Below are 13,212 nucleotides of genomic sequence, written 5' to 3' on the forward strand. Positions count from 1 at the left end.
AATAGCAAAAATCAGGTTTTGAATGAAGAATCACATTTCTTGGTAGAATCATGCAGGATTGAAATTTTTGATGGTTTTTTACTCCTCTCAACAGCACAAACAAGTTTCTAAAAGGATGAGTTTGCAACTACTTTACTTTTGGAGAAAATTCAAAACATTCATTATTCAATAGGGCCCAAACTATCAAAAACCAGCGGTTTCAATGAACACACATTTCTTGGTAGAATCATGCAGGACTGAAATTTTTGATGTTTTTCTACTCCTCTCATGAGCCCAAACAAGTCTCTAAAAGCATGAGTTTGCAACTACTTTACTTTTGGAGAAAATTCAAAACATTCATTATTCAATAGAGCCCAATAGCAAAAATCAGGTTTTGAATGAAGAATCACATTTCTTGGTAAAATCATGCAGGATTGAAATTTTTGATGGTTTTTTACTCCTCTCAACAGCCCAAACAAGTTTCTAAAAGGATGAGTTTGCAACTACTTTACTTTTGGAGAAAATTCAAAACATTCATTATTCAATAGGGCCCAAACTATCAAAAACCAGCGGTTTGAATGAACACACATTTCTTGGTAGAATCATGCAGGACTGAAATTTTTGATGTTTTTCTACTCCTCTCATGAGCCCAAACAAGTCTCTAAAAGCATGAGTTTGCAACTACTTTACTTTTGGAGAAAATTCAAAACATTCATTATTCAATAGAGCCCAATAGCAAAAATCAGGTTTTGAATGAAGAATCACATTTCTTGGTAAAATCATGCAGGATTGAAATTTTTGATGGTTTTTTTAACCCTCTCAACAGCCCAAACAAGTTTCTAAAAGGATGAGTTTGCAACTACTTTACTTTTGGAGAAAATTCAAAACATTCATTATTCAATAGGGCCCAAACTATCAAAAACCAGCGGTTTCAATGAACACACATTTCTTGGTAGGATCATGCAGGACTGAAATTTTTGATGTTTTTCTACTCCTCTCATGAGCCCAAACAAGTCTCTAAAAGCATGAGTTTGCAACTACTTTACTTTTGGAGAAAATTCAAAACATTCATTATTCAATAGAGCCCAATAGCAAAAATCAGGTTTTGAATGAAGAATCACATTTCTTGGTAGAATCATGCAGGATTGAAATTTTTGATGGTTTTTTACTCCTCTCAACAGCCCAAACAAGTTTCTAAAAGGATGAGTTTGCAACTACTTTACTTTTGGAGAAAATTCAAAACATTCATTATTCAATAGGGCCCAAACTATCAAAAACCAGCGGTTTCAATGAACACACATTTCTTGGTAGAATCATGCAGGACTGAAATTTTTGATGTTTTTCTACTCCTCTCATGAGCTCAAACTAGTCTCTAAAAGCATGAGTTTGCAACTACTTTACTTTTGGAGAAAATTCAAAACATTCATTATTCAATAGAGCCCAATAGCAAAAATCAGGTTTTGAATGAAGAATCACATTTCTTGGTAGAATCATGCAGGATTGAAATTTTTGATGGTTTTTTACTCCTCTCAACAGCACAAACAAGTTTCTAAAAGGATGAGTTTGCAACTACTTTACTTTTGGAGAAAATTCAAAACATTCATTATTCAATTGGGCCCAAACTATCAAAAACCAGCGGTTTCAATGAACACACATTTCTTGGTAGAATCATGCAGGACTGAAATTTTTGATGTTTTTCTACTCCTCTCATGAGCCCAAACAAGTCTCTAAAAGCATGAGTTTGCAACTACTTTACTTTTGGAGAAAATTCAAAACATTCATTATTCAATAGAGCCCAATAGCAAAAATCAGGTTTTGAATGAAGAATCACATTTCTTGGTAAAATCATGCAGGATTGAAATTTTTGATGGTTTTTTACTCCTCTCAACAGCCCAAACAAGTTTCTAAAAGGATGAGTTTGCAACTACTTTACTTTTGGAGAAAATTCAAAACATTCATTATTCAATAGGGCCCAAACTATCAAAAACCAGCGGTTTGAATGAACACACATTTCTTGGTAGAATCATGCAGGACTGAAATTTTTGATGTTTTTCTACTCCTCTCATGAGCCCAAACAAGTCTCTAAAAGCATGAGTTTGCAACTACTTTACTTTTGGAGAAAATTCAAAACATTCATTATTCAATAGAGCCCAATAGCAAAAATCAGGTTTTGAATGAAGAATCACATTTCTTGGTAAAATCATGCAGGATTGAAATTTTTGATGGTTTTTTTAACCCTCTCAACAGCCCAAACAAGTTTCTAAAAGGATGAGTTTGCAACTACTTTACTTTTGGAGAAAATTCAAAACATTCATTATTCAATAGGGCCCAAACTATCAAAAACCAGCGGTTTCAATGAACACACATTTCTTGGTAGGATCATGCAGGACTGAAATTTTTGATGTTTTTCTACTCCTCTCATGAGCCCAAACAAGTCTCTAAAAGCATGAGTTTGCAACTACTTTACTTTTGGAGAAAATTCAAAACATTCATTATTCAATAGAGCCCAATAGCAAAAATCAGGTTTTGAATGAAGAATCACATTTCTTGGTAGAATCATGCAGGATTGAAATTTTTGATGGTTTTTTACTCCTCTCAACAGCCCAAACAAGTTTCTAAAAGGATGAGTTTGCAACTACTTTACTTTTGGAGAAAATTCAAAACATTCATTATTCAATAGGGCCCAAACTATCAAAAACCAGCGGTTTCAATGAACACACATTTCTTGGTAGAATCATGCAGGACTGAAATTTTTGATGTTTTTCTACTTCTCTCATGAGCCCAAACAAGTCTCTAAAAGCATGAGTTTGCAACTACTTTACTTTTGGAGAAAATTCAAAACATTCATTATTCAATAGAGCCCAATAGCAAAAATCAGGTTTTGAATGAAGAATCACATTTCTTGGTAGAATCATGCAGGATTGAAATTTTTGATGGTCTTTTACTCCTCTCAACAGCCCAAACAAGTTTCTAAAAGGATGAGTTTGCAACTACTTTACTTTTGGAGAAAATTCAAAACATTCATTATTCAATAGGGCCCAAACTATCAAAAACCAGCGGTTTCAATGAACACACATTTCTTGGTAGAATCATGCAGGACTGAAATTTTTGATGTTTTTCTACTTCTCTCATGAGCCCAAACAAGTCTCTAAAAGCATGAGTTTGCAACTACTTTACTTTTGGAGAAAATTCAAAACATTCATTATTCAATAGAGCCCAATAGCAAAAATCAGGTTTTGAATGAAGAATCACATTTCTTGGTAGAATCATGCAGGATTGAAATTTTTGATGGTCTTTTACTCCTCTCAACAGCCCAAACAAGTTTCTAAAAGGATGAGTTTGCAACTACTTTACTTTTGGAGAAAATTCAAAACATTCATTATTCAATAGGGCCCAAACTATCAAAAACCAGCGGTTTCAATGAACACACAGTTCTTGGTAGAATCATGCAGGACTGAAATTTTTGATGTTTTTCTACTCCTCTCATGAGCCCAAACAAGTCTCTAAAAGCATGAGTTTGCAACTACTTTACTTTTGGAGAAAATTCAAAACATTCATTATTCAATAGAGCCCAATAGCAAAAATCAGGTTTTGAATGAAGAATCACATTTCTTGGTAAAATCATGCAGGATTGAAATTTTTGATGGTTTTTTACTCCTCTCAACAGCCCAAACAAGTTTCTAAAAGGATGAGTTTGCAACTACTTTACTTTTGGAGAAAATTCAAAACATTCATTATTCAATAGGGCCCAAACTATCAAAAACCAGCGGTTTGAATGAACACACATTTCTTGGTAGAATCATGCAGGACTGAAATTTTTGATGTTTTTCTACTCCTCTCATGAGCCCAAACAAGTCTCTAAAAGCATGAGTTTGCAACTACTTTACTTTTGGAGAAAATTCAAAACATTCATTATTCAATAGAGCCCAATAGCAAAAATCAGGTTTTGAATGAAGAATCACATTTCTTGGTAAAATCATGCAGGATTGAAATTTTTGATGGTTTTTTTAACCCTCTCAACAGCCCAAACAAGTTTCTAACAGGATGAGTTTGCAACTACTTTACTTTTGGAGAAAATTCAAAACATTCATTATTCAATAGGGCCCAAACTATCAAAAACCAGCGGTTTCAATGAACACACATTTCTTGGTAGAATCATGCAGGACTGAAATTTTTTATGTTTTTCTACTTCTCTCATGAGCCCAAACAAGTCTCTAAAAGCATGAGTTTGCAACTACTTTACTTTTGGAGAAAATTCAAAACATTCATTATTCAATAGAGCCCAATAGCAAAAATCAGGTTTTGAATGAAGAATCACATTTCTTGGTAGAATCATGCAGGATTGAAATTTTTGATGGTCTTTTACTCCTCTCAACAGCCCAAACAAGTTTCTAAAAGGATGAGTTTGCAACTACTTTACTTTTGGAGAAAATTCAAAACATTCATTATTCAATAGGGCCCAAACTATCAAAAACCAGCGGTTTCAATGAACACACAGTTCTTGGTAGAATCATGCAGGACTGAAATTTTTGATGTTTTTCTACTCCTCTCATGAGCCCAAACAAGTCTCTAAAAGCATGAGTTTGCAACTACTTTACTTTTGGAGAATATTCAAAACATTCATTATTCAATAGAGCCCAATAGCAAAAATCAGGTTTTGAATGAAGAATCACATTTCTTGGTAAAATCATGCAGGATTGAAATTTTTGATGGTTTTTTACTCCTCTCAACAGCCCAAACAAGTTTCTAAAAGGATGAGTTTGCAACTACTTTACTTTTGGAGAAAATTCAAAACATTCATTATTCAATAGGGCCCAAACTATCAAAAACCAGCGGTTTCAATGAACACACATTTCTTGGTAGAATCATGCAGGACTGAAATTTTTGATGTTTTTCTACTCCTCTCATGAGCCCAAACAAGTCTCTAAAAGCATGAGTTTGCAACTACTTTACTTTTGGAGAAAATTCAAAACATTCATTACTCAAAAGATCCCAATAGCAAAAACCAGCGTTTTGATTGAAGAATCACATTTCTTGGTAAAATCATGCAGGATTGAAATTTTTGATGGTTTTTTACTCCTCTCAACAGCCCAAACAAGTTTCTAAAAGGATGAGTTTGCAACTACTTTACTTTTGGAGAAAATTCAAAACATTCATTATTCAATAGGGCCCAAACTATCAAAAACCAGCGGTTTCAATGAACACACATTTCTTGGTAGAATCATGCAGGACTGAAATTTTTGATGTTTTTCTACTCCTCTCATGAGCCCAAACAAGTCTCTAAAAGCATGAGTTTGCAACTACTTTACTTTTGGAGAAAATTCAAAACATTCATTACTCAAAAGATCCCAATAGCAAAAACCAGCGTTTTGATTGAAGAATCACATTTCTTGGTAGAATCATGCAGGATTGAAATTTTTGATGGTTTTTTACTCCTCTCAACAGCCCAAACAAGTTTCTAAAAGGATGAGTTTGCAACTACTTTACTTTTGGAGAAAATTCAAAACATTCATTATTCAATAGGGCCCAAACTATCAAAAACCAGCGGTTTCAATGAACACACATTTCTTGGTAGAATCATGCAGGACTGAAATTTTTGATGTTTTTCTACTCCTCTCATGAGCCCAAACAAGTCTCTAAAAGCATGAGTTTGCAACTACTTTACTTTTGGAGAAAATTCAAAACATTCATTATTCAATAGAGCCCAATAGCAAAAATCAGGTTTTGAATGAAGAATCACATTTCTTGGTAGAATCATGCAGGATTGAAATTTTTGATGGTTTTTTACTCCTCTCAACAGCCCAAACAAGTTTCTAAAAGGATGAGTTTGCAACTACTTTACTTTTGGAGAAAATTCAAAACATTCATTATTCAATAGGGCCCAAACTATCAAAAACCAGCGGTTTCAATGAACACACATTTCTTGGTAGAATCATGCAGGACTGAAATTTTTGATGTTTTTCTACTTCTCTCATGAGCCCAAACAAGTCTTTAAAAGCATGAGTTTGCAACTACTTTACTTTTGGAGAAAATTCAAAACATTCATTATTCAATAGAGCCCAATAGCAAAAATCAGGTTTTGAATGAAGAATCACATTTCTTGGTAGAATCATGCAGGATTGAAATTTTTGATGGTCTTTTACTCCTCTCAACAGCCCAAACAAGTTTCTAAAAGGATGAGTTTGCAACTACTTTACTTTTGGAGAAAATTCAAAACATTCATTATTCAATAGAGCCCAATAGCAAAAATCAGGTTTTGAATGAAGAATCACATTTCTTGGTAGAATCATGCAGGATTGAAATTTTTGATGGTTTTTTACTCCTCTCAACAGCACAAACAAGTTTCTAAAAGGATGAGTTTGCAACTACTTTACTTTTGGAGAAAATTCAAAACATTCATTATTCAATTGGGCCCAAACTATCAAAAACCAGCGGTTTCAATGAACACACATTTCTTGGTAGAATCATGCAGGACTGAAATTTTTGATGTTTTTCTACTCCTCTCATGAGCCCAAACAAGTCTCTAAAAGCATGAGTTTGCAACTACTTTACTTTTGGAGAAAATTCAAAACATTCATTATTCAATAGAGCCCAATAGCAAAAATCAGGTTTTGAATGAAGAATCACATTTCTTGGTAAAATCATGCAGGATTGAAATTTTTGATGGTTTTTTACTCCTCTCAACAGCCCAAACAAGTTTCTAAAAGGATGAGTTTGCAACTACTTTACTTTTGGAGAAAATTCAAAACATTCATTATTCAATAGGGCCCAAACTATCAAAAACCAGCGGTTTGAATGAACACACATTTCTTGGTAGAATCATGCAGGACTGAAATTTTTGATGTTTTTCTACTCCTCTCATGAGCCCAAACAAGTCTCTAAAAGCATGAGTTTGCAACTACTTTACTTTTGGAGAAAATTCAAAACATTCATTATTCAATAGAGCCCAATAGCAAAAATCAGGTTTTGAATGAAGAATCACATTTCTTGGTAAAATCATGCAGGATTGAAATTTTTGATGGTTTTTTTAACCCTCTCAACAGCCCAAACAAGTTTCTAAAAGGATGAGTTTGCAACTACTTTACTTTTGGAGAAAATTCAAAACATTCATTATTCAATAGGGCCCAAACTATCAAAAACCAGCGGTTTCAATGAACACACATTTCTTGGTAGGATCATGCAGGACTGAAATTTTTGATGTTTTTCTACTCCTCTCATGAGCCCAAACAAGTCTCTAAAAGCATGAGTTTGCAACTACTTTACTTTTGGAGAAAATTCAAAACATTCATTATTCAATAGAGCCCAATAGCAAAAATCAGGTTTTGAATGAAGAATCACATTTCTTGGTAGAATCATGCAGGATTGAAATTTTTGATGGTTTTTTACTCCTCTCAACAGCCCAAACAAGTTTCTAAAAGGATGAGTTTGCAACTACTTTACTTTTGGAGAAAATTCAAAACATTCATTATTCAATAGGGCCCAAACTATCAAAAACCAGCGGTTTCAATGAACACACATTTCTTGGTAGAATCATGCAGGACTGAAATTTTTGATGTTTTTCTACTTCTCTCATGAGCCCAAACAAGTCTCTAAAAGCATGAGTTTGCAACTACTTTACTTTTGGAGAAAATTCAAAACATTCATTATTCAATAGAGCCCAATAGCAAAAATCAGGTTTTGAATGAAGAATCACATTTCTTGGTAGAATCATGCAGGATTGAAATTTTTGATGGTCTTTTACTCCTCTCAACAGCCCAAACAAGTTTCTAAAAGGATGAGTTTGCAACTACTTTACTTTTGGAGAAAATTCAAAACATTCATTATTCAATAGGGCCCAAACTATCAAAAACCAGCGGTTTCAATGAACACACATTTCTTGGTAGAATCATGCAGGACTGAAATTTTTGATGTTTTTCTACTTCTCTCATGAGCCCAAACAAGTCTCTAAAAGCATGAGTTTGCAACTACTTTACTTTTGGAGAAAATTCAAAACATTCATTATTCAATAGAGCCCAATAGCAAAAATCAGGTTTTGAATGAAGAATCACATTTCTTGGTAGAATCATGCAGGATTGAAATTTTTGATGGTCTTTTACTCCTCTCAACAGCCCAAACAAGTTTCTAAAAGGATGAGTTTGCAACTACTTTACTTTTGGAGAAAATTCAAAACATTCATTATTCAATAGGGCCCAAACTATCAAAAACCAGCGGTTTCAATGAACACACAGTTCTTGGTAGAATCATGCAGGACTGAAATTTTTGATGTTTTTCTACTCCTCTCATGAGCCCAAACAAGTCTCTAAAAGCATGAGTTTGCAACTACTTTACTTTTGGAGAAAATTCAAAACATTCATTATTCAATAGAGCCCAATAGCAAAAATCAGGTTTTGAATGAAGAATCACATTTCTTGGTAAAATCATGCAGGATTGAAATTTTTGATGGTTTTTTACTCCTCTCAACAGCCCAAACAAGTTTCTAAAAGGATGAGTTTGCAACTACTTTACTTTTGGAGAAAATTCAAAACATTCATTATTCAATAGGGCCCAAACTATCAAAAACCAGCGGTTTGAATGAACACACATTTCTTGGTAGAATCATGCAGGACTGAAATTTTTGATGTTTTTCTACTCCTCTCATGAGCCCAAACAAGTCTCTAAAAGCATGAGTTTGCAACTACTTTACTTTTGGAGAAAATTCAAAACATTCATTATTCAATAGAGCCCAATAGCAAAAATCAGGTTTTGAATGAAGAATCACATTTCTTGGTAAAATCATGCAGGATTGAAATTTTTGATGGTTTTTTTAACCCTCTCAACAGCCCAAACAAGTTTCTAACAGGATGAGTTTGCAACTACTTTACTTTTGGAGAAAATTCAAAACATTCATTATTCAATAGGGCCCAAACTATCAAAAACCAGCGGTTTCAATGAACACACATTTCTTGGTAGAATCATGCAGGACTGAAATTTTTGATGTTTTTCTACTTCTCTCATGAGCCCAAACAAGTCTCTAAAAGCATGAGTTTGCAACTACTTTACTTTTGGAGAAAATTCAAAACATTCATTATTCAATAGAGCCCAATAGCAAAAATCAGGTTTTGAATGAAGAATCACATTTCTTGGTAGAATCATGCAGGATTGAAATTTTTGATGGTCTTTTACTCCTCTCAACAGCCCAAACAAGTTTCTAAAAGGATGAGTTTGCAACTACTTTACTTTTGGAGAAAATTCAAAACATTCATTATTCAATAGGGCCCAAACTATCAAAAACCAGCGGTTTCAATGAACACACAGTTCTTGGTAGAATCATGCAGGACTGAAATTTTTGATGTTTTTCTACTCCTCTCATGAGCCCAAACAAGTCTCTAAAAGCATGAGTTTGCAACTACTTTACTTTTGGAGAATATTCAAAACATTCATTATTCAATAGAGCCCAATAGCAAAAATCAGGTTTTGAATGAAGAATCACATTTCTTGGTAAAATCATGCAGGATTGAAATTTTTGATGGTTTTTTACTCCTCTCAACAGCCCAAACAAGTTTCTAAAAGGATGAGTTTGCAACTACTTTACTTTTGGAGAAAATTCAAAACATTCATTATTCAATAGGGCCCAAACTATCAAAAACCAGCGGTTTCAATGAACACACATTTCTTGGTAGAATCATGCAGGACTGAAATTTTTGATGTTTTTCTACTCCTCTCATGAGCCCAAACAAGTCTCTAAAAGCATGAGTTTGCAACTACTTTACTTTTGGAGAAAATTCAAAACATTCATTACTCAAAAGATCCCAATAGCAAAAACCAGCGTTTTGATTGAAGAATCACATTTCTTGGTAGAATCATGCAGGATTGAAATTTTTGATGGTTTTTTACTCCTCTCAACAGCCCAAACAAGTTTCTAAAAGGATGAGTTTGCAACTACTTTACTTTTGGAGAAAATTCAAAACATTCATTATTCAATAGGGCCCAAACTATCAAAAACCAGCGGTTTCAATGAACACACATTTCTTGGTAGAATCATGCAGGACTGAAATTTTTGATGTTTTTCTACTCCTCTCATGAGCCCAAACAAGTCTCTAAAAGCATGAGTTTGCAACTACTTTACTTTTGGAGAATATTCAAAACATTCATTATTCAATAGAGCCCAATAGCAAAAATCAGGTTTTGAATGAAGAATCACATTTCTTGGTAAAATCATGCAGGATTGAAATTTTTGATGGTTTTTTACTCCTCTCAACAGCCCAAACAAGTTTCTAAAAGGATGAGTTTGCAACTACTTTACTTTTGGAGAAAATTCAAAACATTCATTATTCAATAGGGCCCAAACTATCAAAAACCAGCGGTTTCAATGAACACACATTTCTTGGTAGAATCATGCAGGACTGAAATTTTTGATGTTTTTCTACTCCTCTCATGAGCCCAAACAAGTCTCTAAAAGCATGAGTTTGCAACTACTTTACTTTTGGAGAAAATTCAAAACATTCATTACTCAAAAGATCCCAATAGCAAAAACCAGCGTTTTGATTGAAGAATCACATTTCTTGGTAGAATCATGCAGGATTGAAATTTTTGATGGTTTTTTACTCCTCTCAACAGCCCAAACAAGTTTCTAAAAGGATGAGTTTGCAACTACTTTACTTTTGGAGAAAATTCAAAACATTCATTATTCAATAGGGCCCAAACTATCAAAAACCAGCGGTTTCAATGAACACACATTTCTTGGTAGAATCATGCAGGACTGAAATTTTTGATGTTTTTCTACTCCTCTCATGAGCCCAAACAAGTCTCTAAAAGCATGAGTTTGCAACTACTTTACTTTTGGAGAAAATTCAAAACATTCATTATTCAATAGAGCCCAATAGCAAAAATCAGGTTTTGAATGAAGAATCACATTTCTTGGTAGAATCATGCAGGATTGAAATTTTTGATGGTTTTTTACTCCTCTCAACAGCCCAAACAAGTTTCTAAAAGGATGAGTTTGCAACTACTTTACTTTTGGAGAAAATTCAAAACATTCATTATTCAATAGGGCCCAAACTATCAAAAACCAGCGGTTTCAATGAACACACATTTCTTGGTAGAATCATGCAGGACTGAAATTTTTGATGTTTTTCTACTTCTCTCATGAGCCCAAACAAGTCTTTAAAAGCATGAGTTTGCAACTACTTTACTTTTGGAGAAAATTCAAAACATTCATTATTCAATAGAGCCCAATAGCAAAAATCAGGTTTTGAATGAAGAATCACATTTCTTGGTAGAATCATGCAGGATTGAAATTTTTGATGGTCTTTTACTCCTCTCAACAGCCCAAACAAGTTTCTAAAAGGATGAGTTTGCAACTACTTTACTTTTGGAGAAAATTCAAAACATTCATTATTCAATAGGGCCCAAACTATCAAAAACCAGCGGTTTCAATGAACACACAGTTCTTGGTAGAATCATGCAGGACTGAAATTTTTGATGTTTTTCTACTCCTCTCATGAGCCCAAACAAGTCTCTAAAAGCATGAGTTTGCAACTACTTTACTTTTGGAGAATATTCAAAACATTCATTATTCAATAGAGCCCAATAGCAAAAATCAGGTTTTGAATGAAGAATCACATTTCTTGGTAAAATCATGCAGGATTGAAATTTTTGATGGTTTTTTACTCTTCTCAACAGCCCAAACAAGTTTCTAAAAGGATGAGTTTGCAACTACTTTACTTCTGGAGAAAATTCAAAACATTCATTATTCAATAGGGCCCAAACTATCAAAAACCAGCGGTTTCAATGAACACACATTTCTTGGTAGAATCATGCAGGACTGAAATTTTTGATGTTTTTCTACTCCTCTCATGAGCCCAAACAAGTCTCTAAAAGCATGAGTTTGCAACTACTTTACTTTTGGAGAAAATTCAAAACATTCATTATTCAATAGAGCCCAATAGCAAAAACCAGCGTTTTGAATGAAGAATCACATTTCTTGGTAGAATCATGCAGGATTGAAATTTTTGATGGTTTTTTACTACTCTCAACAGCCCAAACAAGTTTCTAAAAGGATGAGTTTGCAACTACTTTACTTTTGGAGAAAATTCAAAACATTCATTATTCAATAGGGCCCAAACTATCAAAAACCAGCGGTTTCAATGAACACACATTTCTTGATAGAATCGTGCAGGACTGAAATTTTTGATGTTTTTCTACTCCTCTCATGAGGCCAAACAAGTCTCTAAAAGGATGAGTTTGCAACTACTTTACTTTTGGAGAAAATTCAAAACATTAATTATTCAATAGAGCCCAATAGCAAAAACCAGCGTTTTGAATGAAGAATCACATTTCTTGGTAGAATCATGAAGGATTGAAATTTTTGATAGTTTTTTACTCCTCTCAACAGCCCAAACAAGTTTCTAAAAGGATGAGTTTGCAACTACTTTACTTTTGGAGAAAATTCAAAACATTCATTATTCAATAGGGCCCAAACTATCAAAAACCAGCGGTTTGAATGAACACACATTTCTTGGTAGAATCATGCAGGACTGAAATTTTTGATGTTTTTCTACTCCTCTCATGAGCCCAAACAAGTCTCTAAAAGCATGAGTTTGCAACTACTTTACTTTTGGAGAAAATTCAAAACATTCATTACTCAAAAGAGCCCAATAGCAAAAACCAGCGTTTTGAATGAAGAATCACATTTCTTGTTGAATCATGCAGGATTGAAATTTTTGATGGTTTTTTACTCCTCTCAACAGCCCAAACAAGTTTCTAAAAGGATGAGTTTGCAACTACTTTACTTTTGGAGAAAATTCAAAACATTCATTATTCAATAGGGCCCAAACTATCAAAAACCAGCGGTTTCAATGAACACACATTTCTTGGTAGAATCATGCAGGACTGAAATTTTTGATGTTTTTCTACTCCTCTCATGAGCCCAAACAAGTCTCTAAAAGCATGAGTTTGCAACTACTTTACTTTTGGAGAAAATTCAAAACATTCATTATTCAATAGAGCCCAATAGCAAAAATCAGGTTTTGAATGAAGAATCACATTTCTTGGTAAAATCATGCAGGATTGAAATTTTTGATGGTTTTTTACTCCTCTCAACAGCCCAAACAAGTTTCTAAAAGGATGAGTTTGCAACTACTTTACTTTTGGAGAAAATTCAAAACATTCATTATTCAATAGGGCCCAAACTATCAAAAACCAGCGGTTTGAATGAACACACATTTCTTGGTAGAATCATGCAGGACTGAAATT

Source organism: Dendrobates tinctorius, unplaced genomic scaffold (assembly GCF_039654945.1).
Source record: "Dendrobates tinctorius isolate UK_male_01 unplaced genomic scaffold, ASM3965494v1 ptg000012l, whole genome shotgun sequence".
Classification (NCBI taxonomy): Eukaryota; Metazoa; Chordata; class Amphibia; order Anura; family Dendrobatidae; genus Dendrobates; species Dendrobates tinctorius.